The sequence below is a fragment of the Stegastes partitus genome, unplaced genomic scaffold, assembly GCF_000690725.1.
Source record: "Stegastes partitus isolate 25-593 unplaced genomic scaffold, Stegastes_partitus-1.0.2 Scaffold1060, whole genome shotgun sequence".
Classification (NCBI taxonomy): Eukaryota; Metazoa; Chordata; class Actinopteri; family Pomacentridae; genus Stegastes; species Stegastes partitus.
The window spans coordinates 111,206-126,684 of record NW_007578791.1 but is presented as its reverse complement, the minus strand read 5'-3'; the positions used below and the strand labels follow the sequence as shown (position 1 = coordinate 126,684).

The following is a 15,479-nucleotide window of genomic DNA, read 5'->3' as shown; positions in this document are numbered from 1 at the left end:
CAAATATCAAGCTAATTGGAAATGAAGCCTTATTACATTTTCCTAATATTCACTCATTATTCGTTATTTTCTGTTAAACTCAGTTTTATTAATATGGCGCCAATTCCCAACATAAGTCATCTCAGCATATTTTACACACAAATAAAATATACAATAAATGAAATATATTGCATCAATCATTATAAAATACATTTCTCTGTCCTCCTGTCTCTATAATTTATGTCTTAAATGTGAATCTTCCTGCTCAGACGGATCAGAATCTTCATATTTCCGCTTCTCGGGCCTTCTTTTCTCTTTTTTCTTTATTTCATTTCGCTCCTTGTCTCACTCATCGTCTGAGGGGATTTCTCTCAGAGCTCAGATACTCAACCAGCGGGGAAACTCGTTCACATGAATAAATGATGCTTTCTGTGTCCATAAGAGGAAGCTGCTGCCGTCAGGAAACGCAGAAGAAGCTTCAGTGAAGACTTCTGATGATCACTTTCTTATTTCTGGAGACATTATTAGAAATAAGTTGCCTGTCAGTGTGTATTGATGCTGACAGTATTAGTCACGGATTAAATCAATAAACTCTATTAAAAATGCACCATTGTCGTGCTTTTAAGTTGATAAATATTAGAAAATGAGTGATTTAAAAGATGATCTTTATAGACACGTGCTTATATCTGCGCCAGTGTGACTTTAGAGGCTCCAACCTCCTCTGTTTTCTATTTGTCTCACACATCCACGTGGACAGCTCACACAAACACTTTTCACTACAATAATTTGCATCCAGACACTGTTTGGGAACAAAATGCCAACAAACGTGTACGTTTTTCTCGCTCTCAGTAAAATAAAGCGACGGGAGCCTCTCACATGATCCAACAGTCGCTCCGGTTCGGCCTCCTGTGTTTTTTTTCCACCACACAGCCGCGCTGTTTGCACAAATGATGCCTCTGGTTTTCTCAGACAGTCCCACTTAACGAGGTGACAACAGGCGTCTGAAAACCCAAACGGAGCAAGATGGCAAATACCCGCACAACATGGCGCAACACGGCCGAGGAGCTGCGTAGAACTGTGATGATCAAACAGCAGAAAAAGCACAAAAAACAGGAGATTCACTAAAAAGGAAAGTCATTAAAAAGTGAGTTTACTGTGCATTATGTTTCCACCGTTCTCATTCAAAGCTAAAAACTTAAACTGTGCTTATTTATTAATGTTTCATTTTGCTTGATCCAAACCAGACGCATTCTTCTCTAAATGATTCCGCTGACTTCTTGGATTTTAAATGCGCCGGAGGTCTGTTCTGCTTAAAATCACAGGATCACTTTCTATAAATTGTTCTGCTCCTCGGATGTGAAATAAATAACAGCATGTTATTCTTCCTTTTCCCCCCCTCCTCTTGGGGTGGGAGGTGTTCTCCACGAGGCCTTCACCTGCGCGCCACAGTCACTATCACATTTGAGCTGAATCAATTATTCACTCTGGTCCTCTGGATTTGTTTCCATCGGGGCTATTTCAGGGATCAATATTTCATCCTTACTTCACCGCATTGTGCAGCTTTTCACGCTTGTTTGGGCTCGTTCCTAGACTCCCACTTCCCCAAGAAATGGAAAATAGACAGAGGGAAGGAGCTGCTGTGTGATGCGGCGGAGAGGCTCCCCTGCCGGCCTTCAATAATTCACTGCGCCTGCTGCAGCCGAGACTCTTTGCATGATGCAGTTAGTTAGCGGAACATTTCTCTGAATAAATACAACACGCTCCTCTCCGGGACAAAGACTGAATTCAAGTCAACAAAATCAGCCTCTGTTACGTCTCAGAGAAATGTGGTTAATATTTAAACACAGGTAGAAAAATGAAATATGAGTCTGCCGTTTATTTTATTCTTATTTGCTTCACATGTGCAGGACGCTGAGGCTCCATTCAGTCATCACAACTGCGCTGTTGAATTATGTATTCCAAAATAACTTTTCCTTGAATACACTAAATTTCTGTTAAAAATTAACTGCATGCAGGATTTTATAGGAGCTCACAGAGGTAAACAGAAAACGAAATATTAAGAGATTAAGAGAAATATCCTGGAACTTGATCCAACAGTGCAATTAATTCAAGAAATAAGAAATCAGCAGTGCTCCAGGACGCATGCCTCTGTGTAGTTTGGAGCCCTTTTCCAAAAGCCGCAGACACTTTGGGTTTACCAGCCTAGATGGTGAGAAATGAAGCTTTAAATGGATTTTATTTTCAACCTCTAATGAGCGCTTTACGATGAAATTAAAATAACTGCAAGAATTCTGCACAGCGGGCAGCCTCAGCTCGATAAAAACCCAGTCTGTAAAATTCACCAGACGCTTTTAGAAATTGTTTAATGGGCTCTTATGGCACATACACGCAGTTTGCACCGCAGAGAGGCCTGCGTTTCTACCTCTTGCAGCGGCCATCACTCCCCCCCTGCGCATCCACATCATCACCACCGTCATTATCATATTTAATAATATTGACGAATGAGCAGCGAGAAGCGCGCTGGCTCCCCGCCGCTTTCTGTTTCCACTTAATTCTGACTCCGCATCTGTGGGAGCTGCAGAGCTGCCAGGTGTCCTGACGCTGATAGCGAGGCTTCAGTGGAAAGGTGAGTAAAAGATGCGGCGTGTGTAAAGGATATTACAAAGGGTTTTCACTCCTGATGTGGTGCGTAAAGTCATGAAGCGCCAGGCTTCCTGAATCCAGAAAACTGTTTCCAAATCTGGTCATGTTCTAATTAAAAACAGTTATATGTTTGGTTGATGACTATTTCCAGCCATTTTTCTTCGCTTCAACTCTAACATAATGTTAAAAAAAGAATTTAAAAAATCTACCTGTGTTGACCAAAACTCACAGGCCTGTCCTGGGCAGCTACGTGCACAGCTCTGGCGCGCACTTCCCCTCAAGCTTTGAACAACAAGAAGCCGGGTATGAAGAGCAGCGCGTCCCCCTTCACCGCGGTTCGGTCTCAAACCAGCGCGGTGAGCTCCGGGAGACGCGTTTTTACGCACCGTCACGGTGTTTTGTCGCTGATGTTCTTGTAAAACCTGTGGCCTCGTTGGTGTTGCTCAATACGGTTGCGCATGCTCTTGTTAAAATGTGCATGAAAGACTCTCTTGTTGCAGTTTACAGTGGAAGGCCGGAGCTTTACAAATGAAAGCCTTGGAGATTCAACTTTTAAAAAAGAAGAAATTAGGAGCAGAGTTACTAAAAATAGTCCAAAACTAAATATTTTATCATATCTGTCAAAAGTTTGCAGTTTAAGCGGTGCAGCAAAAACATTTAAAAGAACAAAGATCTCGTTTTTAAAACTTTTTTGCGTGATATTTTCAGTTAAAAAAAAAGGTTACGTTGCCTTCAGAAACCCTTCCCTGTGTCACCTTAGCTGGCTTCCTTATCTATTAGACACCGCGCAGTGACATCTGTCTATCAAGTCACAGGTTTATCATTAACCACTGGATCCCACAGCTCCGCGCACTGAGCCTGTATTGACTCAGGGCATCTAATAGCGACAAAGAGAGGAGGGGGAGCTCATCCCTGGCTTATTATTAGGCTACTTATTAACATGTATCAGAACATGGACTTCAGCTTGATTATCTGCTGGATTGATACCGACATGCCTGGAAGTGTTGGAGGGAAGCTGCGGCGCTGATAAGTTAGTGCTGCGTGAAGCAGAAAGAACGTAAAAGCAACAGGAGAGCTCTATCTTGTCTCATTCTCTGACGTCAAGGTCGCTCTGATAGCGAATTACGGCTCAGAGATATGATTTGGAAAATTATAGCTGTTTATGTTGCAGGGAGACGACAGAGAGTCAACATAGACATCGGTATATTTTTTGGGGGGGCCTCAGAATCCTGATCCGGATCAGCTTTGAAGAGTTGTGCTGGACGCCTGTGCTCCATCCTCTGAGGGAGATCCGGCCCACAGGACGCTTTCATGGGTCAGATTAGTTTTTTGACGCCCCCTCTGCTCCCCCCCTCCCCTCCGTCTTTGTCTCTCCTCCCTTCTCTCCTCCCTCTATCAGTCAGTGCGCCCGTTGGCACAGGAAGATTGAAAGTGACACACTGTGATTAGAACCCGGTCCTCTGCGCCGCTGGAAAACTCCGGTGTTCGCTTCTCGGTTCAGGTTTGCGCTTTGTTTCATTTCTCCCGGACTGTATTGTTTTGTTTGTCGGGCTGCGTCGCGCTATTGTATTTTATTTTTTTAGCTTTTAGTGTTGCGCTCTCTTTCGAGGATGAGTTCAGAGCAGAGCTGACAGAGAAACGCGTAAAAGGAAGGCGAACCAAAGCGCACAATAACAAGACTGTGCGTCCGATAACTCGGTCCACCTCTCCGGGACTCGCCGTTGCTGCTGCTGCTCACAAACTCTCATCCTCCGGCCGCTCACTCCGCTGCTTTTGCGCGCAATCCGCACACACCAACACACACACACTCACCGCCGCCTCCAGTCACTAACTTTTTTTTTTTTTTTTTTTTTCCTCTGTGGATCTCCGGTCCGGCTCAGATTCAGCACAACACCAACGTGATCCGCCGGGTCTCCAGGAGCCGAACCACAGCCCAGCCCTGGATTCAATACTCCTGATCAATGGACAGAGCCTCCTCAGCGGCCAGCAGCGCTACAGACACGCCGTAAACAGTGAGTACAACCGCACACACGTACACAGCTGCAGCGTGGATTTCACAGGGGACGCAGGGGTCACATCCCCCTCAGTATCAACAGCATCACACTCTCTTCGTAAAGACACAAATAAAGCAAAGGACTGTTGTTATTATTATTATTTAAAATGGTATACCTCTGTCTGTTGAGTACAAACAAAGACATTTCCACCATAAATTGACACAGAAAAGGCACAGATGTGGTGCGTAAAAGTTCACCAGAATGCAGAAAATAGTTTGAAAGTGTTTGATGCTCCACATTTTCAAGGGGCGCGCAGCCAAGCCCCTGCTTAATGTCTCCCCCCACCCACAAATTTCAAACGAAATTTACACCCATGTATAATCACACAGAGGTTTAAAGTGGCTGTGAATCATTATGAAGCACAGAAAACTATAAATCATAAAATAAATAAATTGAACGCAGCGTTCGAGTCGCACAGCATCGCACTGAGAGGAAATCTTTACTTTGGTTCATTAGATTTATATCATTAGCGTTGTTATTAATGCAGATTATTAATGGAATAATAAAATCTACTTATCTATCCATATACTGATAATTAAGGTTGGCATTATTATTATAATTAGCTGGAAACAACAGATTTTTGTCAGAATTGTGTCGCACATTTACACAGAATTTTCACGTTTTTCCATAAAGAATTAAGCTCAGCCTCCCATAATGTGCCCTAAGTCAAATATGGACCATTTAATTTAATTAGTTATTTTTTAATGAACTTTTTCTCCATTTTTACGTGTTTCAAATAAGGTATGCACGTGTAAAGAAATTATTGTTATTGAAAAAAGTTAGATCATATTTAAGTTTACACGTTTTGCAGATTTTTTTTTTTTAGAGCTTCTAAATTTATTATTTTTATTTATTTATTTTTGAAAAATCAGACATTTTAAAAATAATACACTGTTTTAATTTATTGCACAGGTTCAGAATAATTTACAACAACGTGTGTGTGTGTGTGTGTGTGTGTGTGTGTGTGTAGATTCAGGGAGATAAAGTCAATGTTCCCCAAATGCGTCACTTTAGCAATTTGTAACGTTTTAACTCTAAAAAAAATAATTACTGACCAACATTACTGTGAGAGGTGTTACTTATTAACGCTGCAGAGTTGAAATAAAAGCACCTCTTCATTAGTTTTACACCGCTTTCTTCACAGACACGTGCACATTCGCCGGTAAACGGGGACGCACGATGAATAAAACATAGGGAGGGAGCAGAGGCGGTGTAGAACAGCGTCCAAATGCTGTCGGCTGCTACAAGCGCCTTTTAACCTCTGCAACACACACTCAGGAAAGTTTCGCGGCTGCTTTAGAATATTAAAAACACACGAAAAGCGTTCAGCAACACGAGCAGACAAGCAGAGCTCAGGTCGGAGGAGTAAGTTTTGAGGAGTAAAAGGCCTCCATGTCTGCTGTGCGTAATCGGAAGAAAGTGAAGCCAAATGCGTTTGGCACAAATGAGAAACAGTCCTCCAGCAGACCGTCATGTCAGGAACAATCGTGCTAAACATAAACGTTATTTTTGCCAAGAAATCAGACCTGCATCCTTTTTATATTTTAGAGGTACCGGTGTGCTTTTTTTAAAATAAAAGTTTACTCACAGGTCAGACAGGCTCCGTTGCGCGAACAGACGTAATTTAAGGAAGTTTTTCCAAATTCTCTTTTAATTTATTTTTAATTCATTTTACTCCTTTTTCTGCTGCTTTCTGCATTAAAGCAGAGGCTCCTCACACTGACAGCAGCCGCACACTGAAGCCTTTCGTCCTCTCTGACCTTTAAAGAACTGCAGGCTGACTCAGTCCCTTCTTCTCGTCCAAACCACCAGGTATCCAAGCAGCGTCTCTGTTTGCTGCGCTTTTCTCACGAAGTTCAACACGTGTGAAATACGAGCTTCAATTCACAGAAATGTCACTGTTTTTGTTTGTTTGTGTTAAAAAGGAGAGATGTGTCACCTGAGCAGGTAAAGCATTCGAGACAAATTAATCGACTTTTATTAGCTGAAATAATTAAAACTAATGTCAGCCAACAGTGCGCGCCTCTCTGCCAACCATTTTCTCCCCCACAAGGCTCAAGCAGAACAGCTTTAAAAATATATGTTAAAAAATAAATAACTCCAGGAATTTTTTCTGGAGCCAACCGCGAGGAGAAACGAATTCGTTTCAGTCGGTGTGATGGGAGACTTTGTGCAGCCGCTCCAGGTTTTTTCTGGGCCGCCTGTCTGCTTAAAGTTTGCTCACAAGTTAAAAAAGTTGACGGGGGAAACAAAAATAGTGGGAAACTCGTATTTCCTTTGGCTTTCACTGCAGCAAGTCTGTTTTTTCTAGAGAAGATCTGACGTTGATGCGCAAATTATTCATAGCCATGCGCGTTATGGTGACAACTTGGCACCTTTGAGGCTGAAATACTTCTCATTTGTTCGAACTTTTCAAAGGTTAAAGCTACACTTTATATCTGATTATCTCACAAATACTCAAACACAACCACAGGAATTCAACTTGAACTGAATATTTCACCAGCTCTGCCTGCCTTTCTGAGTCTCTGTCCACAGTAATATGGGTGTGTCTGCAGCTATTAAAGTGCAGATTAGATAGTGCAGAAGCTCTGTGGGCACTAATGATGCTCCTCTGCTCGGCTGTGGGCGTCACTGCCCCTCAGATCACTGCAATGTCTCTCATTGTGCATGTTTCTTAATAGAGATTTAGCTGTTAATGTGAGTGAGACCCCCCCTCCCCTCCCAAGGAGTCTGCTGCTGGATAAAACAAGAGTAATCTCAAAGGCTGAGTCCTGCACTGCAGCATGTTGCATTATTGGGTCCAGCCTGTGCTGCTGAGTTCCTGCTCTGTGAGTCAGTGTGTGGTCCCTGGAAGTGTTAAAGCAGAGAGTCTGTGTAGCATGCTGGCTGTGGTTTGTGTGGCTTAGTGTCTGTCTGTGTGCGACTCTGCGCAGATGAGTGTGTTTAAGCACGCGTGTTGCATCCTCGAAGCTGCAAAGGGCGAGGCAGTAAATGCTCGCGTTATCAAATGAGATGTTTACGAGAGAAGCCAAACATGTTTGCCAGAAGGCCCCCTCGACTCGCCCCCTCGCCCCTGCTCGGTTTCCTCAGTGTTCGTTTGTGTGTCTGTGTGTGCTTTTTGGAGTCCGTGGACCCTCTCCAGGGCTAAGAAATGTGTTTCGCCTTCAAGGTCCCCTCACACCAACATCTCCCCACATCACAGCAGCACATCTGAGGGCCATAAACAGCAAATTCCTCAATAATGTAACCTTCCCTAAGAGCAATAATTCCTCATAATCAGCCACATTAAAAAAGCTGCGTGTTGCTTTCAGACTTTTAACAAACAAATTCAGACAGTGAGAATGTTTCAGCTTCAGCCTGGATGTTGTTTTCTGTGCAGCTATAACAATCGTTTTCATAGTTTGGTAATCTGTCGATCATTTTCTTGACCAATCGATCAGTTGTTTGGTCAAAAAAATGTCAGAAAATGTCAATTAGAGCTCAAGGTGATGTCCTAATATGTCTGGTTTTGTCCACAAAACAAAGACATTCAGTTTACTGCCAAAAACAAGGAAACGTGACAGTTTCTGCACCATTGTTATTGTCCGTGTTCAATGCTCTGTATTTTCAATGTAATTGTTGCTGTAGGGATCAGGAAACTTAAATCTAACCTGCAACACAGACTAACACATGGAGGGTAAATGTGCGTTTGTTTATGAAATAGTGGATATGATGTGTCACAGAAGAGGAAAGAAACCAGAAAATAATCATATTTAAGAGCTGCAATCACAGAATTTAGACAGTTTTTCTTAAAAATGTACTCAGACTGATAAATTGATAATCAAAATAGTTAGCGATTACTTTAAAAGTTAACAACGATCAATTATTGAACTAATCATTGCAGTTCTAGTCACAACATACCATTATAATGAAAGCATCGTGGTGCTACAGAGACGCTCCAACCTACTAATCAGATTCTCCAGATGTGGAAGAACCTCCACAACCACATCACCATTTTCATATTTGTAGTGTTGTTGCACAGAGATATTGGTACTTTTACTGAAGTCAAGAGGAGGGCACAGAAATGATTCTAAAAACATAATTGTTGCACAGCTCCTTATTGTAGTCAGTGTTTTATGCTCAGCATTTTCAATCTATTTGTTGATTTAGGGTAAAAAAAAAAAACCCCACTCCAATCAAACCTGCAACTTTCTACCTGTAGCATAACAGCAGTAGAGCACTGTGCAACACAGACATTTAAATAACATATGGAGTGTGATTGGGAAATGATTTATACACTATTAAGATTTGATAGAGATAATAAGTTGTTTGGTCGATAAAACATTAGAAAATGGGGAAAATATTAATTAAAGCCAAAGGAGACGTCCTAAAATGCCCTGTTTTGTCCACAACCCAAAGACATTCAGCTTCACAGGAGGAAAGAAACCAGAAAATATTCACATTTAAGATTCTGCAATCAGAGAATTAAGTCTTTCTTCAGAAATCAGTGAAACCAATTCATTCATTATCCAAATAGTGGATTTTATAGCTGGCAACTACTCAGCTTATCTACTAATTAATTTAGCTCTAATAAAATGTCAGTGTGACAGCAAGGTTGGATCAAACCCCTGCTGTCGGTAGTTTGAGTGTTTCTGCAGACATCCAGGAACAAACCACCTGAACTGATTAGTTGATCTGTAATTCATTTTATTTAGTACAAATATGAGCACAGTGGGGAAAGGAGGCTCTTTCAGGCAGCAGCTGACTGACTGATTGTATTTTCCCTCCTTGTGTTACTATTTGTCTGTTTAGACTTGGGCTTGATTAGTCATTAAAGTGATCAATAACTGGAACCAACATTTATTTGCAGTTTAAAATTTCTTGGTGTCAAATTTGAGAAAAAACCCAAATCTATCACATAATTTTACTGAAATGTTTATATGTGTTTTACATCCATTTAATTGTAAGAGAACTTTTTTAAAAAAAACATTTATCCTTCGGTGTTAATTGTCTGTTACCCATGACGTGTAACCAATCAGATAGAGGCGTAGGCAGGACATTGCTGAGACCACAGAGTGACTCCAGACAGAGAGAAGCATCATTTTCGAATTTAGTATTTTTTCAGGAATCCATTATAGAAAAATAACAACACAAAAATTCTCAGATGTGAAAATGTGTTGGTTCCCCAGTTTCCTCTGACACTTAACTTCTTTCTAACTGCCTGTCAGACCAAAAATAACACACTGAATACATTAACGTGTCCTAAAGGGAGAACTGACAGACTTCTTCACCACTGTTTTCTGACAATTATAACAGTTAATCAATTATTAAAGGAAAAGCTATAACATATATTGATAATACAGTTAATTGCAGGCTGCAGGCCCATGGTACATCACAGTTGTCTTTGGGTTAATTACTTGACACTGAAGCTGCAACTAACAATTGTTTTCATGATCAGTTGTTTTACCAATAAAAAGTTAGAAAATAGTGAAAAATGTTGATCAGTGTTTTCCAAAGCCCAAGATGATGACCTCAGATGTGTTGTTTTTTAGTTTGTCATAATGGAGGAAAGAAACTAGACAACATAAAAATATAAAAAGCTAGAATCAGATCATTTTTGATAGATTTCTCTTTAAAATTACTCAAACTGATTCATCAGCTATCAAAATAGTTGACAATTAATTTATTAGTTGATAGATAATCTATTAATAGTTACAGCTCCTATTGGCAAACAATAAATACAGAGTCTGCTTCATAAAACACAACCTGGATCACGTTATAATGTCAGAGATACAATCTTTAAACTAGATTTTGAAACAGCTGCTGGCTACAGTCTTACAGAACTTCTATGACGGATTAATATGACTTTACTTGAGATTTTTTGTCTGTTAATTTCTGGACAATGCGACAAATAGAAGCAGTTTGATGAAACACAAACTGGGCCATGAGATAAAGTTAAACAGTTGCAGTCTTATAACTGGAAACAAACTGTTTCCTGCAGCTCTGCGTTACTTTACTGACAGAATACCACAACTTGATGTTTTTTGAGTGTTGATTACTTGACGAAGAGAAAAAAAATAGATGCAGTTTGCAGAACACAACCGGAACATGACAGAGTGAACAGTTACAGCCTCAAAGCCAGGTTTTGACACAGAGACCCCCTGCAAGAGGAAGAAAACCGCTGGCTGCAGTCTCACACTACTTCTATGATGAAATAATATGACTTTGCTGAGATTTTTTCTATTTAAATTACTTGACAAAGGAAAATAGAAGCAGTTTGCTAAAACACAAGCCAGACCACTGTATGGGGTAACGGTTGTAGTCGTGAAGCTCGATTCGGACAGAGAGTCCCCCAACAGTCTGAAAATAATTAAATTATGCCGACCCACTCGACATGGCCTAAACCTGGGCTTTCAGGGCCCCTCGCCCGTTTTGCCTTCCAGCTTTGGGTTACAGCAGGCAGCTCAGTACATCCCACCTCCATTATGCCTCTGTGCATACATGTATGTGTACATTTGGTTTCTTTGACAGCAGGGCTTTTAATATCGTTTCCCCTCCTCCCCCTACTTTTATCTGTGCTGCGGAGCCAAGCATTAACCAATAGCTTGATAACCCTGCTATAAAAGTGGATCTCGAACGGGAAGAACAGCCGTATCTCTTGATATTTCCATATATGTAACGCCTCTCCCATTCTCCCTGCTATCAGAGCTAATATTGCCCTCGCAGGTCACTCTCTCTCTCACTCACTCTCTCGCTCTCTGTCTGTCTGTCTCTCTCTCTCTCGCTGTGGTTTGCATGTTGAAGGCAGCAGCCTTCATTAGCCAACTCGTATCGTAACGGTAACAGAGATACTGCCGGAAAGGCAGTTAGAGCAGGAGAAGCTGCTTTTCTTCTTTAGGCGTCTTCAGCTCTGCGGTGTTAGAGGTCAGTTATATTTCTTACTAACATCCATTGGTTTCAGGCGTGGAAAGACGGCTGCTTCTCCTGCTGCTCAGGTTGATTGTTGTTCACTTTTTACCCGCTATTATCCTAGTTATACGTCTCTTTGTGTTGAGTCTCAAAGTGAGCCGCAGTGTTTACTGCCCTCTGTTTCCTTCAAACTTATCACACTGAAGCCCTGTATATATGTGTGTGTGTGTGTGTGTGTGTGTGTGTGTGTGGAGGCAGGAGGCAACATAAAAACAGGCTTCTTTTTTAAAAACCTGCACCGACTGGGGAGCGTTTTTTGCTCTACCCCTAAATTTTTACATTATGCGTGCAACATTAAAGCAGCTGGATGCAGCTGAAAGTGTTTTTAAAAACCGTCATGCAGGTGAGACAAGAATGCAACCGCAAGAGAGAGAGCGATGGAGCTGAAAATAAACTTTAAAAACTACAATTAAATGGTGACAGAAGGGATTAAAACGTGGAGAGCAGCTCCTCTGCTGCAGCTCCCAGTTTCTTTCCACCAGTCATTATGTCTTTCCAATGGATGGGAATACCAATCAGTGTTTGTCAGCTGTCTGATTTGTAGAGTTTAGGCTGGCTTTGAATTACATGTTTGTGTGTGTTTACGTCTTTGAGCTGGACACATTGTTTATAGGTGTGTTTGTTGTTGTGTCCTACTCTCCTATTTCTTTAGGTGTGTCCACATTTTTGCTCTGCAATCTTGTCTTTGGCCCCTCGGCATGTATTTGTTATGTCTAGAACATGTAATAATGTGGAATTTGATAGCGGCTTATCATCAAAACACGACCCGGTATCAAACTGTATGCGGGACAAACACAACACAGTGACTTTTTTTTTTTTTTTTGGTCTCTCTTCATATCTGACAGTGTGTTTTATTAGAAAGGATATAGTGCATAATATTCAGCAGTTTTAAATGAAGCTCCTTAATACTCTCTTTGACCCTGAGAGGTGCGTCAGTTGCCCATAGAAGCAATAAATTGGGAAATATGTCATGGCCCTGTCCTTATCAAAAAGACATTACATTTGGTACTCGTAGCAGATATGTAACAGCTCCTCGTATCAGGTCTTTATTAACTGCTCTGACTTATCAAACAAGACAATAAATTTAGGATTTAGACGATAACAATCCCATTGTCTGAAGACCTGATATCCATGTTGCTAAATCCCAGATTTTAATGGCGTTCGGAGCTATGAACATGCGATACATTGTACACTGATGTACGGTTATCAAGACACTTGTTTAAAGACGGTCCTCAGAACAAAGGCTATTGCTCAACACGCCCATAATAATTGCATAAAGTAGATTAGCATTTCATCATTTTTATCAGTGAATGTTTATGTGACATTCACAATCGCAAGTCCACACCCGAGTTATTATTTACATGTCGGATAGATACTCAGGATGAAAACAAGTAGAAAGAATTAAAAGAAACTAATAGTGATTAGTATATAATGTCTGAAATGTAGGAAAGAGGAGCAGTTTCACTTGTAGTGCTTCAGCCTGCTGAACTCCAAACTGCTCCTGTGTGTTTCTTCACTGTGGCCTCATTTTTCACTGCAATATAAAGTCCTCAATGGAAACACAACCATGGCTGAAAGGGGAAAAGAACTAAAAATGTTTCTGTGCAGTATGACACAGTTTGAATGACATAAATCATAAAAATAAAATACAAAAAAAGAGAGATGCATTTCTTTCATTATTCACTTCACAAAAAAAGGCAAAACCCGAAATCAACATGTTCAGTTCTAGTTTTCTGAGTGTCCACAGGTGTTAATACTAGGGAAATACTGGCTCTACATTTTATAGGTATTTAACTATTTACATTTTACCTACCTCTACAAACTTTTTCACACACTCCTGCACCTCAGCTGTAGAGAGACATTTCACCAACATGCTGAATGAATCCTGCTGCTCTCTACACTGTTTTTGAGCCATGCTGTGCAGTATGACACCGTTATGAAGGGTAAAGTCATAAAAAAACAAAAACAAAAAAACATTTCCAAATGTCCACAGGCGTTCCCCACACTGCAATAAAATATGGTACGATAGAATTTTAACTATTTACATTTTTACAACCTCTATTGACTCAGTTTTTCACAATGCTTTGCACACGAAATCTAGAAAGACGTTTCACCATGCTGAATCTATCGTCTAACAACTTGCTCCTCTGTATACCGTGATTGAGCCATGCTGCCTTTGTTTTATTGCTCCAGTGTGTTCTATTTTCCTCTCAGTCTCTCTTGTCGTCTCCTTTCTGCTCTGTGGGAACACTGCCTGCAGTTCACCTGAAAACTGAACTATTGACTGTTGTGCAGAGCCGAACCAGTGATGGCCTGTTGGTCCATACTGTATAGCACAGAATTTTTAGTTGCTTTTTTTTTTTTTTTTTTTTTTAAACGGGATCTGGTATAAATGGTTTATTTTGAATTGTGACGTAGGATAAAGTGATTCTGATGAAATATCACAACTGTGAGCTTTTTCAGGTTAAATTTCCCAATGGAGCTACATTTTGCTTGTCATTAGTTAACAGACCATCAAAAATTCAAACACATTTGTGGCTGAAAAATGATGCGATTTTGGCAATTTCTTTTAAATGATTGCATGCTTTTCATAGCCGCTGGCTGACTCTGAGTTCAGTACATTAGGCTGACAATAATTATAAACTAAGTGAAGTATTTGAAATGCATCTCTTTTACTCGTATTTTTACACAACAATATCGGCACATTTACGAATGCATTAAGTGATGCAGTATATACTCTGGATCCACATAGAGCTGTAGGTTGATTAATTAATTAGAAATAGAGTTCTTTATATTTAAAAAGCCTAAATTCTCTGATTGTACCTTCCTAAATGTGATTATTTTCTGCCTTGTGTCCTCCTCTATGACAGTAAACTGAATAACATGACAAGACATTTGTCATGTTGGGCTTGAGGAAACACTGATCGATATTTTTTACCATTTTCTGACATGTTATGGAACAAAGGTAGAAATAGAATAATCAAGAAAGTAGTTTCGACCAGAGTATACATGTGTACAGTCAGAACCTGATGTTTTTAATTAGTCTTTCTTTATAGTCCTGCAGTTTACGGGACAGTAATCCTGAAGAGTCTGTCCTTCAAGTTTCAAGGTTAACGTGATTCATTTCTGACTGATTACCTGTGTTGTAATAGATATTACAGCCTCTATACATAAAGACACTCATCATGAAACACCAGATCTATTGCAGTATCCTCACAGCGGTGGCCTGCTGGCTCTGAAAATAGCTCTGTATTAGTGTTACAGTAGCAAAGATCCTTCCATTGTAAGTGATGGTATTAAGAGCTGCTGTGTTTCTATGTGGTGGAGCTGTAGTGAGCTGGTCTGGGTGGACAAAAATAAAAATCCAGGGCCATGTTTTACCCTGATATACAATAAATAGAAAATATTCCTTATATAGTTAGACAAATTGTATTTACAACTGGCGACTATGATCAAAAAGCAGCAACAAAGCTAAATATAGTCTGTACGTGTTTGGAAAAAAAAAACATACTTAAGATGAGATGCTCATTCTCTTTGCCTGAATGCCAAAGTAAACAGACAAATAAATAAATACACCCTGTGGCTCCTGCAGAGGGAATTAGAAATTAGGGCCTGTCTCTAATGCAAGCCTGCTTCAAATACAGGCCTCCTGCAGGTGAGCTAAATAAAGGCCCTGGTCACTACTGGAGGAAATACTACACACAAACTAGCCGCCAGTCGCAGCTGCAGTGCAGTAAGAGCAGCTGTGAGAAAAATGTAGGCTAAACCTTAATAGGTAAACTCAGCACACACACAGATTCAGCTTCATAGAGCTGAACAATTAACCGAAATGTTATCAAAATAGCAATATGGCAA

At 40.5% G+C, this 15,479-nt stretch overlaps 1 protein-coding gene across 2 annotated transcripts in view; it reads left to right on the top strand.

Moving 5' to 3' along the window:
• Positions 1-4,462: 4,462 nt before the first annotated feature.
• The window catches only part of LOC103367524 (DNA-binding protein SATB2-like), a 64,014-nt gene continuing 52,997 nt past the window's right edge, over positions 4,463-15,479 (top strand). For both annotated transcript variants that reach the window (XM_008295573.1, XM_008295572.1), the window contains exon 1: positions 4,463-4,634. The gene's annotated coding sequence lies outside the window, so the exon portion shown is untranslated. The remainder of the gene's footprint in view (positions 4,635-15,479) is intronic.